The sequence below is a fragment of the Bubalus bubalis genome, chromosome 10 (assembly GCF_019923935.1).
Source record: "Bubalus bubalis isolate 160015118507 breed Murrah chromosome 10, NDDB_SH_1, whole genome shotgun sequence".
In the NCBI taxonomy this organism is placed as follows: Eukaryota; Metazoa; Chordata; class Mammalia; order Artiodactyla; family Bovidae; genus Bubalus; species Bubalus bubalis.
Window position 1 is genome coordinate 65,370,851 of NC_059166.1, and position 13,150 is coordinate 65,384,000.

The following is a 13,150-nucleotide window of genomic DNA, read 5'->3' on the forward strand; positions in this document are numbered from 1 at the left end:
AATATTTTTATTTATTTGGCTGCCATTAGGTCTTAGCTGCGGCATGTGGGGTCTAGTTCCTTGATGAGGACCAAGGTTTGAACCTGGGCCCCCTGCACTGGGAGCCTGGACTCTTAGCCCCTGGACCACTAGGGAAGTCACATGCATTTTAAAACGCTGCCCCGCAGAAGCAGAAGTGGGATCAGTGGTTTCCCACATTTTTCTTCCTGGCCTATAAAAAGAGATGTCAGTTTGCCGTGTGTGTTCAGCAGTGTCTGACTCTTTTGCGACTGTATGGACTGTAGCCCATCAGACTCCTCTGGCCACGGGATTTCTCAGGCAAAAATACTGGAGTGGGTTGCCATTTCCTTCTGCAGGGGATCTTCCTGTACCAGGGGTTGAACCTGAGTCTCCTGCATTGCAGGCAGATCCTTTACCGCTTGACCCATCAGGAAAGCCTGAGTTTTCCTTGCACTCTCTGCCAAATGAATGTCCACTAACACTTCTCTGACCCTCACTTGGTATCAGACTTACCCATCTCCAAACAACCTCTGTACCACTTTCTCACAAGAGAAAATTCCCTCAGGCTCCCAGTCCCCGCCAACCTTCCCTCCCTCCTTGCCGTGGGCTTTCTAGGTTGCTGTCTAGTCTGGGTGTGCTTCCGGCCCCAAGGCTCTGCAGAGAGGAGACCTCAGCACCAAAACTGATTAGACTCTGGAAAAACACACACCTTTCAACCGATATCAGTTGATTAGATCTACCCAAAACACACATATTTCAACTTCTGAGCATTTAAAAATGTTCACCATTGTTTTCCTTTCTTTCTCACAGTTTTTCTACAGCTCTGAAATTGGATATGCCATACAACATGCGCTTCAGCTGGTCAGGAAGCAAAAGTATTTTCCAAAGGACTGGCTGCATGTTACATAATCTTCAGCAAGCATCTGTGGACCCACAGCTGAATGACGGGGTCGGGGAGGGGGACAGGGGGGAGGGTGGAGAAGCTGCCAGAGAACCAGCCAGCAAAAGAACTAAATGCTGTCGGCTGTTTCTTGGTATGCGATTCATTTTCATTTTCCACACTTCAGGTACAATTGTTTATATTCTCCCTGGGTTTCAAATGTGAATGCCTTAGAAGTGCTTCCCTAAAACTTATACAATTAAATTTAAAAAGTTGCAAATTCTCTTCCAGCTGAGGAGATTTCAAGGACTTGGAGGAAGCTAATAAAAAGGGTGACAAGGGTGGTCATCTCCGGAGTGTGGTCACATAACTGGAATTCTGAGGTTGTGTCCTAGGGAGGGAATTCTAGATTTGAAACTGGTCTGAAAAGGACGAAGTGGTTCCTTGGATGATAGTGAATAAACCTGGCATGGCAATGAACAGCCTTTCAGGAAAACTATGGGATTAGTAATTTTTAACAAACACAGTGAACACCGATATTTTAAATCTGTCACTACAAATATTCAAACAGCAAATGACTACTGATCCCTGTTGTGTGTCTGACCCTGTGCTGTGAACCCCCTCTTCTGAAGCATAAGCTTAATTAAAATTCTTTTACAGTTGATACCTACAAGTGACACATAACTCAAGAGGTCCAAGAGGATATCTATTAAAAGGTAAACAAAATTATTTCTGGAGACATAAAACATTATTTCTACCTTCAAGTGGTTTGTAATCCAGCTGAAGGTAAATGACTAGTACAGGAAATCAAACTAATACAAATCAAGGGCCTTTGCACTTGCCATTTCTTTTTCTTCAAACACTCTTCCCCTACATATCTGCATGGCTTGCTTGCTTTCTTTTTTAAGTCTTTACTCAGCTCTCACTTTCTCCGTGAGGGCTCCTTGGTCACCCTCTAAACTTTTTACATGTTCCCATCACTCCATCTCCCTTTCCTGCTTTATCCTTCTCTCAGCAGTTGCCACCATTGTAGATACTATAAAAGAGACGTTATCAGTTCTAATACCTAGTACAATATTCCTTGTGTATCGTCTCTCTTCTCCCCCCAGGATGTAAGCTTCATGAGGGTGTGATTTTCGACTCTTCTGTTCACAGCTGTATTCCCAGCATCTAGAATTATACCTGGTACCTAGCAGGCGCTCAATAACTATTTGTTGAATGAATGAAGGACCAGTGCCTGTTTTAGAGAGGAGACAGATCCATGTAGCTGGAAGAATCCCTGACTGTGAGGAAATCAGGTCCATGAAGGGTGACGGGGAGGATTTGGTGGGCCAAGTCCTCCAAGTTCTTGAAATTAGACCACATGGGTACCCTTCCCTCTTCCTCTCAAATATGTATTAAGCTCCACTAAGTGTCAAGCCCTGAGGCCGGGCCTGAAGAGGTCCCATCCACGACGGGGCTGACCTGAACCCTTGCTGGCAGAGTAACAGTGAGCCTACCCCGCAGCATGATGGGGTATCTGCTCAGACACGGAGTACCCGGCCTCCTCCTACATCCTCAGCAGCTGGTGGGGCAGGCCTGCGGCCACCACGAGGGCCCCTCCGGCCCTAGACCTCAGCCAGAACTGACAGAACAACCCTGCCACCCTCCTGAGGGTGTCACAGAGAATACAATGCCACATCAGAGGGCCATGGGCAGATCAGTGGGTTGGGTCGGAAGTAGCAGTTTTATTTTTTGGTCTTTAATGTCAATATTGTAATAAAAAAGATAACTAGACATTAAAAAAAATGAACTCAGTATCCCACCTCTCCCAACCATTTCTATTTCACCTGTTTTACTCCAGACCTCTTCTATATGCTATGCAGGTGGTTGTAACCCTGGCACAGCCTGTGTTTCCATCTCCTTCAGAGGGTGCAAATTGGCTTTAAGCAAAAAAGCCCTGTTTTCTAGCCATGATCTAGAGAAGTCTGTGATCCCGAGGAGGACAGAAAACCTCCCAGTTAGGGCCTGTAGAACCCCATTGGTGGCCATGCTCTGGGCAGTCTCAGCTCATCAGCACGACACTGAGCTCAGAAAGCCGGGAGAGGCTGAGGCTGGTGGGGATGCAGCCGACAGATAAGTCTAGCTCATGGCTTCAGATCCCTGGGGACAGGGAGAGGCTGGCCAGCCATGGACCTCAGAAGAGTTTCTGACTCAGAAGCGCTTTCTGAGGCTCACAACTCAGATGCCCAGGCCCCACCCCTTGAGATTCTGAGAAGGCCAGGGCGCTCTTTTGTTTCTAAGTCCCACAGGTTGGAGAAGGAAATGGCCACCCACTCCAGTATTCTTGCCTGGAGTATCCCATGGACAGAGGAGCCTGGCGGTCTACAGTCCATGGGGTTGGACACGACTGAGCGACTAAACCACCACCACCAAGTCCCACAGGTAAATAGGTCCTCTCATATTTTACCAAGGGAAGTGTCATCTGTATGATTTAGCCATGACTATCGGGATTTTTAAATCTAATGTCCTTGGACCTAGTAATTTCATTTCCAAGAATTTCCTCTATAGAGAGATGACTTATTTGGTAAAAACAAAGAGGCTTTGAAGATAGGCAATGCAGCAAGGTTTGTAACAGCAAAGACTGCAAAGGACTCACCCATCCAAAAAGCTTCTGCTTTTTTAGAACTGTGGTTCAGCCTTGCAACGAATACTCCGCATCTTTTTGAAAAGACTAAGGAAGTGCTGTGTGAACTGATTTGGAACTATCTCCAAAATTTATCGTGAAGTTAAAAAAGGAAGGAGCAGAACAGTGTGTAGAGTATATGTTACCCTTTGTCCAATCTAAGTCTGTCTGTGCCCACGCTGGGTGGTCAGAAAGCTGGAACAGAGGGTGCCTCCAGGAAGGGAATTGTGTGACTGGGAGTGGAGGCGGGCGGGAGACTTGCTTTTCAGAGCATTTTTTTACCTTTTAAGTTTTGTACCAAGTGCCTGTATATCTACTTATAAGACAAAAACGGAAAAGGAAACGCTTCACCAGTGATTCTGATGTCCACAAAGATTAAGAGTCAATGAGAGAGAAGCGCAGAGACCACCCAGGAGAGAGTAAACTGTTCCTTAAAATACAAAAGACCATTCAGCAGAGGGTGAAAACATTTGTCCGCAGTGGGGATGGGTGGACTTGGAGTGGCACGAACTAGGAATGGAAGACTAGCCCCAGGTCCACGTGTGTGTGTGCTAAGTCGCTTCAGTCGTGTCTGACTCTTTGTCACCCCATGGACTGTAGCCCATCAGGCTCCTTTGTCCATGGGATTCTCCAGGCAAGAATACTGGAGTGGTTTGCCATGCCCTCCTCCAGGGGATCTTCCCAACCCAGGGATCGAACCCAAGTCTCTTATGTCTACCTGCATTGGCAGGTGGGTTCTTTACCACTCGTGTCACCTGGAAAGCCACTCCCTGCCACCAGGTGCATACAACCAGGTGAACCAGTGATGCACGTGGGTCTGGTTCCTGATCTGATTGACTCAAGAGACAGCAGTTTTCCTTCTCTGGAATCTCACTGCCCTTTGGACTGTGAGCTGTGGTTCTAGCCCTTAGATTCTGACCAGTATGTTTCTTCAAATCTGTCAGTTTTTCTGTCCCAGTCTCTCTGGCTTCCTCTCTGCTTTCTCTCCTTCCTGAGTAGCCTGGTTTTGCAGATAATTATCAAGACATCAGCAGCTTTGACATCCCCTGTGGCAATGCTCCCTGGTGTCCCATTCACAGAATTTCCCATTCAGTCTGTCTGTCTGTCTCTCTCTCTCATTGCCTCCAAGTCTTTGCTCACATCTGTTCCCAGCAACCTTTCTTTCCTCCATCACATTCTGCCTCCAATGATCAATCTGTCTGATCTCACAGTCCCACCTTTCTCATCTCATAGTTCATCCAAAACTTCTTTAACTCCCATCATGTCTGCCTGTCTTTCTGCAGGTCTGTTAGATTAGACCCTAACCCTGCTGTGCACAGGACACAAGTCTCTTTCAGCACACATTTTCAGATCTGATGTCCATGTTCACAGTTAACTATGGCCTCTGCCATCCAGATAGACTTATCCTGAATCAATACATATTTCTATGATGTGGAAAATATGCAGGACTTAGATGTACACGCTCTAAAGTCAAGCTCCCTATGATTGGATTTTTTCTCTGCTAGTGGCATGATTGAAGCTGAAACTCCAATACTTTGGCCACCTGATGCGAAGAGCTGAGTCATTTGAAAAGACCCTGATGCTGGGAAAGATTGAGGGCAGGAGGAGAAGGGGACAACAGAGAATGAGATGGTTGAATGGCATCACTGACTCAACGGACATGAGTTTGGGTTAACTCTGGGAATTAGTGATGGACAGGGAGGCCTGGCGTGCTGCGGTTCATGGGGTCTCAAGAGTTGGACACGACTGAGCGACTGAACTAAACTGAAGTGGCATGATTAGATGTGTGACCTTGAGAAAATTACTGATCTTCTCTGGGCCTCATTTTTCTTATCTGTAAAGTGTGTGGAGGGGAGATAACAGCATTTGCCCCACAGGAGGGTATTGCGAGGATAAAGGAAGAAGGTGTAAATAAAGTGCTGACTGTAGAGTCTGGCCCATATCAAGCTCTCCAAAAACAAAGGTTATTTTGTTATTATTTTTACAACAAATAGTTGGCTTTGGAACTGTTTTTCTAGACCATGTTTGCTTGTTTTATACTTGGATGCTAAAACTATTACATAAACCTGGCGTGCTGTAGTCATGGGGCTGCAAAGAGATGAGACTTAGTGACTGAACAACAACAAAGTGTATGGAGTCTGTATCTTTTTAACCAACGTGTATTTTCGGCAGATTTGGTATACATCATCTCACCTGGTCCTGAAACAGCTGGGTCAGAGGAGGGATATGTGGTATCACTACCATTCCTACTATAGAGAGCCTTAGGCCCAGCTTTTTCAAAGTCACAGCCAATTCCAGCCTATATATCTCCAAGCTCTTTCCATTAAACCACATAGATCAGACACTGGCAAATCTTTTCTGTAAAGAACCAGACAGTAAATAGTTCATACCCTGTGGACCACAAACGGTCCTTGTCTCATACTCTGCTTTTTAATTAGCTCATTTGTACACAACCCTTTAAAAGAATAAATTCTTAGCAATAGGCAGGTATAGAAATAGACCATGGGCCACCTTCGGCTCAAGGGTTGTAGTTTATCAACCTCTGATATACATTATGCTGATAAATCAATATACACTCAATGAAATGGATATACTTAAGAAAGCTGACCCTTTCTAACAATGATTGTTAATATTTGTCAAATGTTTACATTTGTTTTGTTCAAATGTAATTCCAGGTCAAATATTGTTCCAGGTGTTTTGGATGTATTACCTTATCCTCACAGACACCCTATTCGTAGGCACTGCGTCAGCCCTATTTTAGGAATGGGGAAACCGAACACAGGGAGGTTAAGTAACTTTCTCAAGGCCACAGAGCTAGTAAAGAGCAGAGCTAGGGTTCAAACCCAGGCAGTTCAGCAGCAGAGCCTGTGAACCGAATCCTCCTGATTCTTGGTTGGAAGCATGGACTTGCACAGCTTTTGGGGGCAGCAGAGAAAGGGGATGGCAGGAGCTGAGTAAACCTTAGAAGCTTCTGGAATAAATAGGTTTCAGAACCATTCACCTTGAAGCTAAGGAGGCGTGGATACCTGCCACCTGTGTTTTATGAAGAATGGGCAGGCTGGAAACCTGTGATGGCTTTCCTTCAAACCACTACAATAGAGGATATGGGTGAGACTGCCGAGGCATCTTGATGTGAGAAAAGCACTTGATTGGATCTCATTAAATTTTAATCATAAACTGAATTCAAAATAAATTGAAAACTTGTTGACAGAGCACAAACAAAGGGTGATGATAAATGGCGATGCATCTAGAGAGGGGATATTTTCCAGGGGATGCCTCTGAGGCAAGGACGGATGGGATTTAATGAAGGTGTTATGTCCCTGGAAGAAGACAAATAGCAGAGCAAGAAGCAGAGGAAGGGCAGGAGTGAGCAGCCTGAGTAATTAATAACCCACATTACTAGCTCCTAAATGATCAAGTCTTGCTGTTACCAAGGGCTTGGATTTTTTTTTTTAAAGCATTCTTTGGGTCAACCCAAAGGGTTGAAAGGCCCTAGAGACACAGCATGAATATTTTGGGGGGAATATATTAATAACTATATAAATTTACAGCTAGGAAGAGCCTCAGATCCAATTTGGATCAGATCTTTGCAATTGCAGATTCTCAAGGTCTTACTTCATTCTCCAGGGAGTAATTTTTTTTTTTTTATAAGTGTTTGAAAGTTCTGGATTAAAAAAACAACAAGACTTTAAACTCATTAACATTCTTCATTTACTACCCAAATGCATGCAAACTTTCCCAATAGTTGGCTTAGTGGAAGTTGGTTTTGAGTGAACTGTGTGGCTCAGGTTCAAATTCCAGTGAGTAAATATTTCCAAGTTTACTTGCAGAATTTCCCAGACAGAGAAGTTCTTCCACTTGGTTTGCCAGAGGACTGGAAGCAGTGGTGAGCCCTGGAGATGAGGGAACGTTTACTGGCCCTTGTTTGTGTCCTGCACAGCACAGCTCACAGCAGGCCGAAGGCAGTGCAGCATGACCCGACCTGATTACAAGTTCGCTCTGGAACTCCTCTGAGCTGCTCAACTGGCTGACGGGGCTAATGGGAATGGACTGACTCCACCGTGCTGGAAGCTGGTAAAAACCGTTTAGAGAACAACCTCAAACCAGCCCATGGGTTCTTTTGTTTGTTTGTTTCAGATAAGGTTTCTCTAAACACACATTTGTGATTCTTAATTCAGTCCAGACCCCAGAGTGAAGGAGAAGAAGGGGCAGAAAGGAAAAAAGTCTGGAGAGGGAGAAGAAGGGATGGAAAGGAGGAAAGGAAAATGGAAGAGAAGCCAGAAGAGTGGGAAACTTTGAAGGAAAAGTTAAAAAAAATTTGTCCTTTATTGGTAGAGGACAGAGGCTCACTTAAATTGTGATTTGGACGTGTTGCTGGGTAAGACAAGGGGCAGCTGGAAGGGGAAGGAGAGAATGAGTGCAGGTAAAAGGCAAGAATGTTGGAGGGGAGCTGCTGAGCCCAGAAGAGTCTGGGCCAACAGCACTGAGAAGGAAGGGCGACCGGAGGGAGACCTGGGAACCCCGCCTGGGAGAGGAAGAAGGGAAAACACTGGAACCGTTAGTGCAGGAAACAGGGAGGTGGGAAAAGCCAAGTTCCCATCATCACTGAAGGAGCTGCCCAGACCTCAGCCAGCCTGGGTCTTCAGGGTGAAGGAAGGGGGTCATGCGGCCCGGGGACTCCTGTCAGTCCCAAGCGACTTGATCTCAACTGCCTTATCAGGAAATCACTCCAGACTGGCACAGCTTCACAGGTCATGAGGGGGATGAAAGCTCACCTTCCTCCCTCAGCCAGTTTATAGCTTCAAGTCTCCAGGAAGTTCTGTGTGTACACACACACACACACACATGCACACAAACACACATGCACAGAGGCACAGAGCGAGCTTAACTCTCAGGCATCAATGCACACGTGGGTGAGTAGGAGGCCTGCTGGGCAAGAGACGCAAAGAATGTCGAATGTCTGAGGGAGAAGGACAGCCTGGGCTTCATGAACTAAAAATACCTCGGTGACAATGCACTAGAAGACACAGAAGGGGCCCGGGGGAGAGCTGCTTGACTCTAATCCTCAGATGCTTTCTCACGGAAGGACTGCAGGGTTGTTTTGATAAGGAAATATGATCAAACATTAGGGGTCATTTCATTGGATCTGAAAGGAATTTAAAGTTTAATATGCCTCATCTGTGTGCTCTTTTTTTCCCATACAGCAGTTGCCTGCAATTCATATGTGTTTTGAAAGGCTACTCGAAAATTGTCCATCGTGGAAAAATGATTCGAATTCAGGATATTTCCAAGATTTCAACTCTTTAAAACATAGATTTAATTTAGGCAAACTACCCGCATAGCCGATCTTTCTGAGCGCCTGCAACTATGATTCTGAATTTCTGCAGCTATGACTGCCTTCTCCTTATTTTCAGAGCATTTGAAAGTCACTAGCTCCTTAATTTTGAGAAGCAGGCTTAAATATTTTCCATCTTTGAACCCTCCCAAAGTGAGTATCCCTGAGTTAACAGTCTTCTCCCCAACACGCCCAGACTTCACGCTTAGTCAGCTCACCCCAAGCACAGAGCAAAGCAGGGGCTGCTCCATCACAAACGACACAAGATGAAGAATGTCTGTGGGTGGTCTTTCTGGGTCAAAGCTTGGCTGGCGGCAAACTACAGTTGGCTTGATTTCAGATAATGGTGCATGTTATTTGAAAATAAAAATCAGTAACGCATCACAGGTGAAACATCTTGAAATTCCTGTCCTCTCATCCCAGAATGAGAGAGAGAGCCATCTGAAAGCATGATGAGGACCATACCAGGGCCTTCATATTCCACAGAAACAGCTGAGCAATACCAAAAGCCCTGAGTCAGCCCATCCCACTCAACCAGGGCCCCTGTGAACTGTATGAAGGGAGAGGATTAGCTCAAAGGAAACAATGATTTTTTTTTTTTTTTTAACAAAGTAGTGGTTTGGAAAAGGTTAAGAATTCAGGGTGTTTACCATCTAATAATGTGTCGGATCCTAGTCATCACCCTTACATGGTATCAGGACGTGCTTCACAGCTTCCTTTCACCTCCCATTAAAGGCCCCACACAAAGAGACTGGTCTAGCCAAGGAGTCATTTCCAGCTCCGGCTAAGTCAGTAACACAGCCTTCTGGAGCCAGGCCTGTGTGCCAGCTCTCTGGCGCTGCCTGGACTCTGTGGGCAAGTGCACAGGCCATTTCTTCCTGGGTAACCCAAATGGGACATAAACTAATTCAAGAAACCCCCTGTGTTCTCCTATTTAACTAGAGTCAAAAATAATACCTAAATTCCAGGCAGCTCTCCCACAGAGCATGTGGCTGCCCAGTACCCTCCCCTACCCCTCCCCTACCCCTCCCCAGCCTTTCACCCGGACTAAGGCTTCACCTTTTATAGATGAGTGAAACGAATCAGAGCAGTTTATGTGGAAGAAACCTGAGCACCCCCGAGGTGTTTGATAGTATTCTAAGTGCTAGAGGGTAAAGAAGGATTAAGTCCTTTTCCTCCAGGGACTATCTAGTAGGAGAGTTAAGATTAATATATTTGAATCATCAGTAAACAAAACACATATCTTCTAAGACCGCCCACTATGGCTACCCCTCTGGGATTCTCATCACCCTCGCCTTATTTTCTTAGAAGTGAATTTCAACATAATCTTAGCTCACCACCCCCATCCACATTTTATTGATGAAGAAATCCAGGCCCAAGTAAAAAAAAAAAAAAAAAGTAAATTGCCTAAGTCACAGAGTTACAATGGCAACCCTCTCCAGTACTCTTGCCTGGAAAATCCCAGGACAGGGGAGCCTGGTGGGCTGCCATCTGTGGGGTCGCACAAAGTCGGACACGACTGAAGTGACTTAGCAGCAGCAGCAGCATAGAGTCAGCAAGCAGAGAAGGAAGAATCTGAAACCAAGTTTCAGGTCCTCTGTTTTTATTATTTATTTTCCTGTTCATTTAAAAATATCCCCCTATACTAAGAGGCTATCTTGAACTTTACAGTCACATGAAGCTTGATAAGCTTCTAAGATCAAATAACAGCACTTCTCTCCTTGTTTTTTCCTAAAGGCTCAGGCCGGCTGTCTGTGCCAGCAAATGCCTGGGTGGTGTGGGAGGGTGGGGGGCTGGGGCAGAGGGGCTGGCAGAGCCACAGCCAGCACGGAACAGGGCTGGACTTCCTGGCTCAAGAACAGGGTGTTGGTTTTTTTTCCCTGAGTGAAAGAGGGATCAAGAAAACTCGGGAATTCTCCTTCCACCTCTGCCGCTGATGCGTCCAGGGGCTGGAAGCCAAAGTCTTCATTTTTGACTTCCCCGGTTCCCTCCCTGGAGAAGGGGGGTGAGCGAGGGGGAGGGGGGGAAGTCTTCTTCATCAACACTTGTGGGGACACTAAGTCCTCAAACACAGCGGGGGGGGGGGGGGCGGTGCGGTGTGGGTGTGTGTGTCTATTCCTCAAAGAGTTAATCTTCGCTCTCCCGTCTGAAATACTAAACCACTGGCCCTGTCTCACAGCCGACACGTAGCTGTCATGTTCTAAGCCGGAGCTGTCTCTCTATACACGAACCAACAAATGAAAGGTGGGGAGAGGCAGGCGGAGGAAAGCGAGACGGCACTTTCGGTAAAGGAGAAAGCAGTGTTTTGGAAAATGGATCAGAAGTTAAGAAGTAAGGTCAGTCAGGTGACAACTGAACCACTTACCTTAGAGCCGCCAAGGACAGACAGACCGGCCACGGGTGGTCACGCTCTCTCCTTCTCGGGGCCACTCTACCTTGGGTCGCTCCAGGCCTCCCTGCACCCTCTCCCGGCCCAGGTAAGCCGTGGAACAGGCTCCGAAGCAGGAAGTGGAAGCTGTATGCAAATTTCTACCGAGGCTAGGAAGCCTCTGCTCAAAAACCTCCCTGTGGGCAGTGAATCAACAGCCGCTGAGAAGTCACTTTACTTCTTAAAACAGAAACCTTCATTCACTAGAAAAGGCCACTAGCCAATTAGGCTGCCTTTTTTTTTTTTTTTTCCATCACCCAGCTAAGTAACTGCTGAGGAATGTTCCCTGAACCTCAGGGTTGTCGAAGCACCCAGGCCTGAGACGGTGCCCGGGGAGGGGTGGTAAGATGGGTTATTCATTAGCAGCTCCAGAGCAGGAAACCGGGGTGGGGCAGATCGTGGGGAGGAGTACCGAGCAAAGCTTCTTACCGTCTCTAACTGCATTTACTGCTCTTAATCACAAAGGGAGGACTCACTGCCCATCCCCCACCCCCACCCCAACACACACATTCCTTACCCCATCCACAGGCATGAAAAAGTGACTATTTTTAAGAAAACACACATTCACAAACACACACAGTCTTCCTCTGGCTGCGTTTTTCATGTCCTCAAGTTTATTTCTTCATCTTTACTTCTCCTTGTTTGACCGGTGCCTACAGAATTTGTTGCTGAAGGAGACACTAGAAACAGGATGGCCAGGACAGCAGACTGCAATGGGAGCTGTGGTGGCCAGGGTGTGAACTCAGTTGCCCATTGGCCAGCTGGGTGTGGGCAGGTGTACTGTGCTCCGGCTGCTCTGCCTGCCAGTTGAGTCCAGAGGGTCAGCCCATTACCCTGGTCATCTCGTTTTTGCCAATAGATATGACAGATAAAGACATGTATGTGTATCTATATACATTTATTCACTGTTGTTTCTAACACTTATCACTGTGCCCAGAACATAGCAGGCAAGCATGACATAACTGCCAAATGACCAAAAAATGACAGAAATGTCTGGAAGAATGCATATCAAACTATTAAGTAGTGATCACCTCCAGGAAAGAGGGTTGAGGGAAGGGGTGAGAATGGAAGGCTTTTATCCTATTCATTGCATAAAATATGTATACTATACATATATTGGGGCTTCCCTGGTAGCTCAGTGGTAAAAAAGCGGTTTAAAAAAAAAAAAAAAAGTGGTAAAAAAGCTGAGATGAAGGAGGCACTAGAGTTGCAGTTTCAATCCCTGGGTGGGGAAGAGCCCCTGGAAGAGGAAACAGCAACCCACTCCAGTATTCTTGCCTGGAAAATTTCATGGACAGAGGAGCCTGGTGGGCTACAGTGCATGGAGTCGCAAACAGTCGGACACGACTGAGCACACAAACACCCACATGTCTGTACTGGATTCCTTTCCCCACAAGTGTGTGGTACTTCATTCATTAAAAAAAAAAAAAAAGATTTAAAAATTGCACTTATTACCTTGGTCTTGAGTTTTCTGCCTCAAAATTGTTATTATGATAGGCTTTTTTAGTTTAGGGGAAAACAGTGGCACCCCACTCCAGTACTTTTGCTTGGGAAATCCCGTGGACGGAGGAGCCTGGTAGGCTGCAGTCCGTGGGGTGCTAGAGTCAGACACGACTGAGCGACTTCACTTTCACTTTCACTTTTCACTTTCATGCATTGGAGAACGAAATGGCAACCCACTCCAGTGTTCTTGCCTGGAGAATCCCAGGGATGGGGAAGCCTGGTGGGCTGCCGTCTACGGGGTTGCACAGAGTCGGACACGACTGAAGCGACTTAGCAGCTTAGCAGTGCTTTTTTGTATGGAGCTGTTGGTACCAGGATACTTTGAAAAAGCTATCACTA

At 46.3% G+C, this 13,150-nt stretch overlaps 1 protein-coding gene and 1 long non-coding RNA gene across 4 annotated transcripts in view; one reads left to right on the forward strand and one right to left on the reverse strand.

Annotated features, from left to right (window-relative positions):
- Positions 1 to 11,776, reverse strand: part of TRAF3IP2 (TRAF3 interacting protein 2) — a 46,110-nt gene extending 34,334 nt beyond the window's left edge. For 2 of the 3 annotated variants that reach the window (XM_006070077.4, XM_006070076.4), the window contains exon 1: positions 11,246 to 11,764. The gene's annotated coding sequence lies outside the window, so the exon portion shown is untranslated. Of the gene's footprint in view, positions 1 to 11,245 lie in introns of all 3 variants that reach the window. The other variant, XM_044924410.2, reaches the window with a different exon arrangement.
- LOC123327566 lies at positions 958 to 7,648 on the forward strand. The gene is made up of 2 exons (XR_006542436.2): positions 958 to 3,304; positions 7,486 to 7,648. It is a non-coding gene; the product is annotated as an uncharacterized LOC123327566 (long non-coding RNA).
- Positions 11,777 to 13,150: the final 1,374 nt, after the last annotated feature.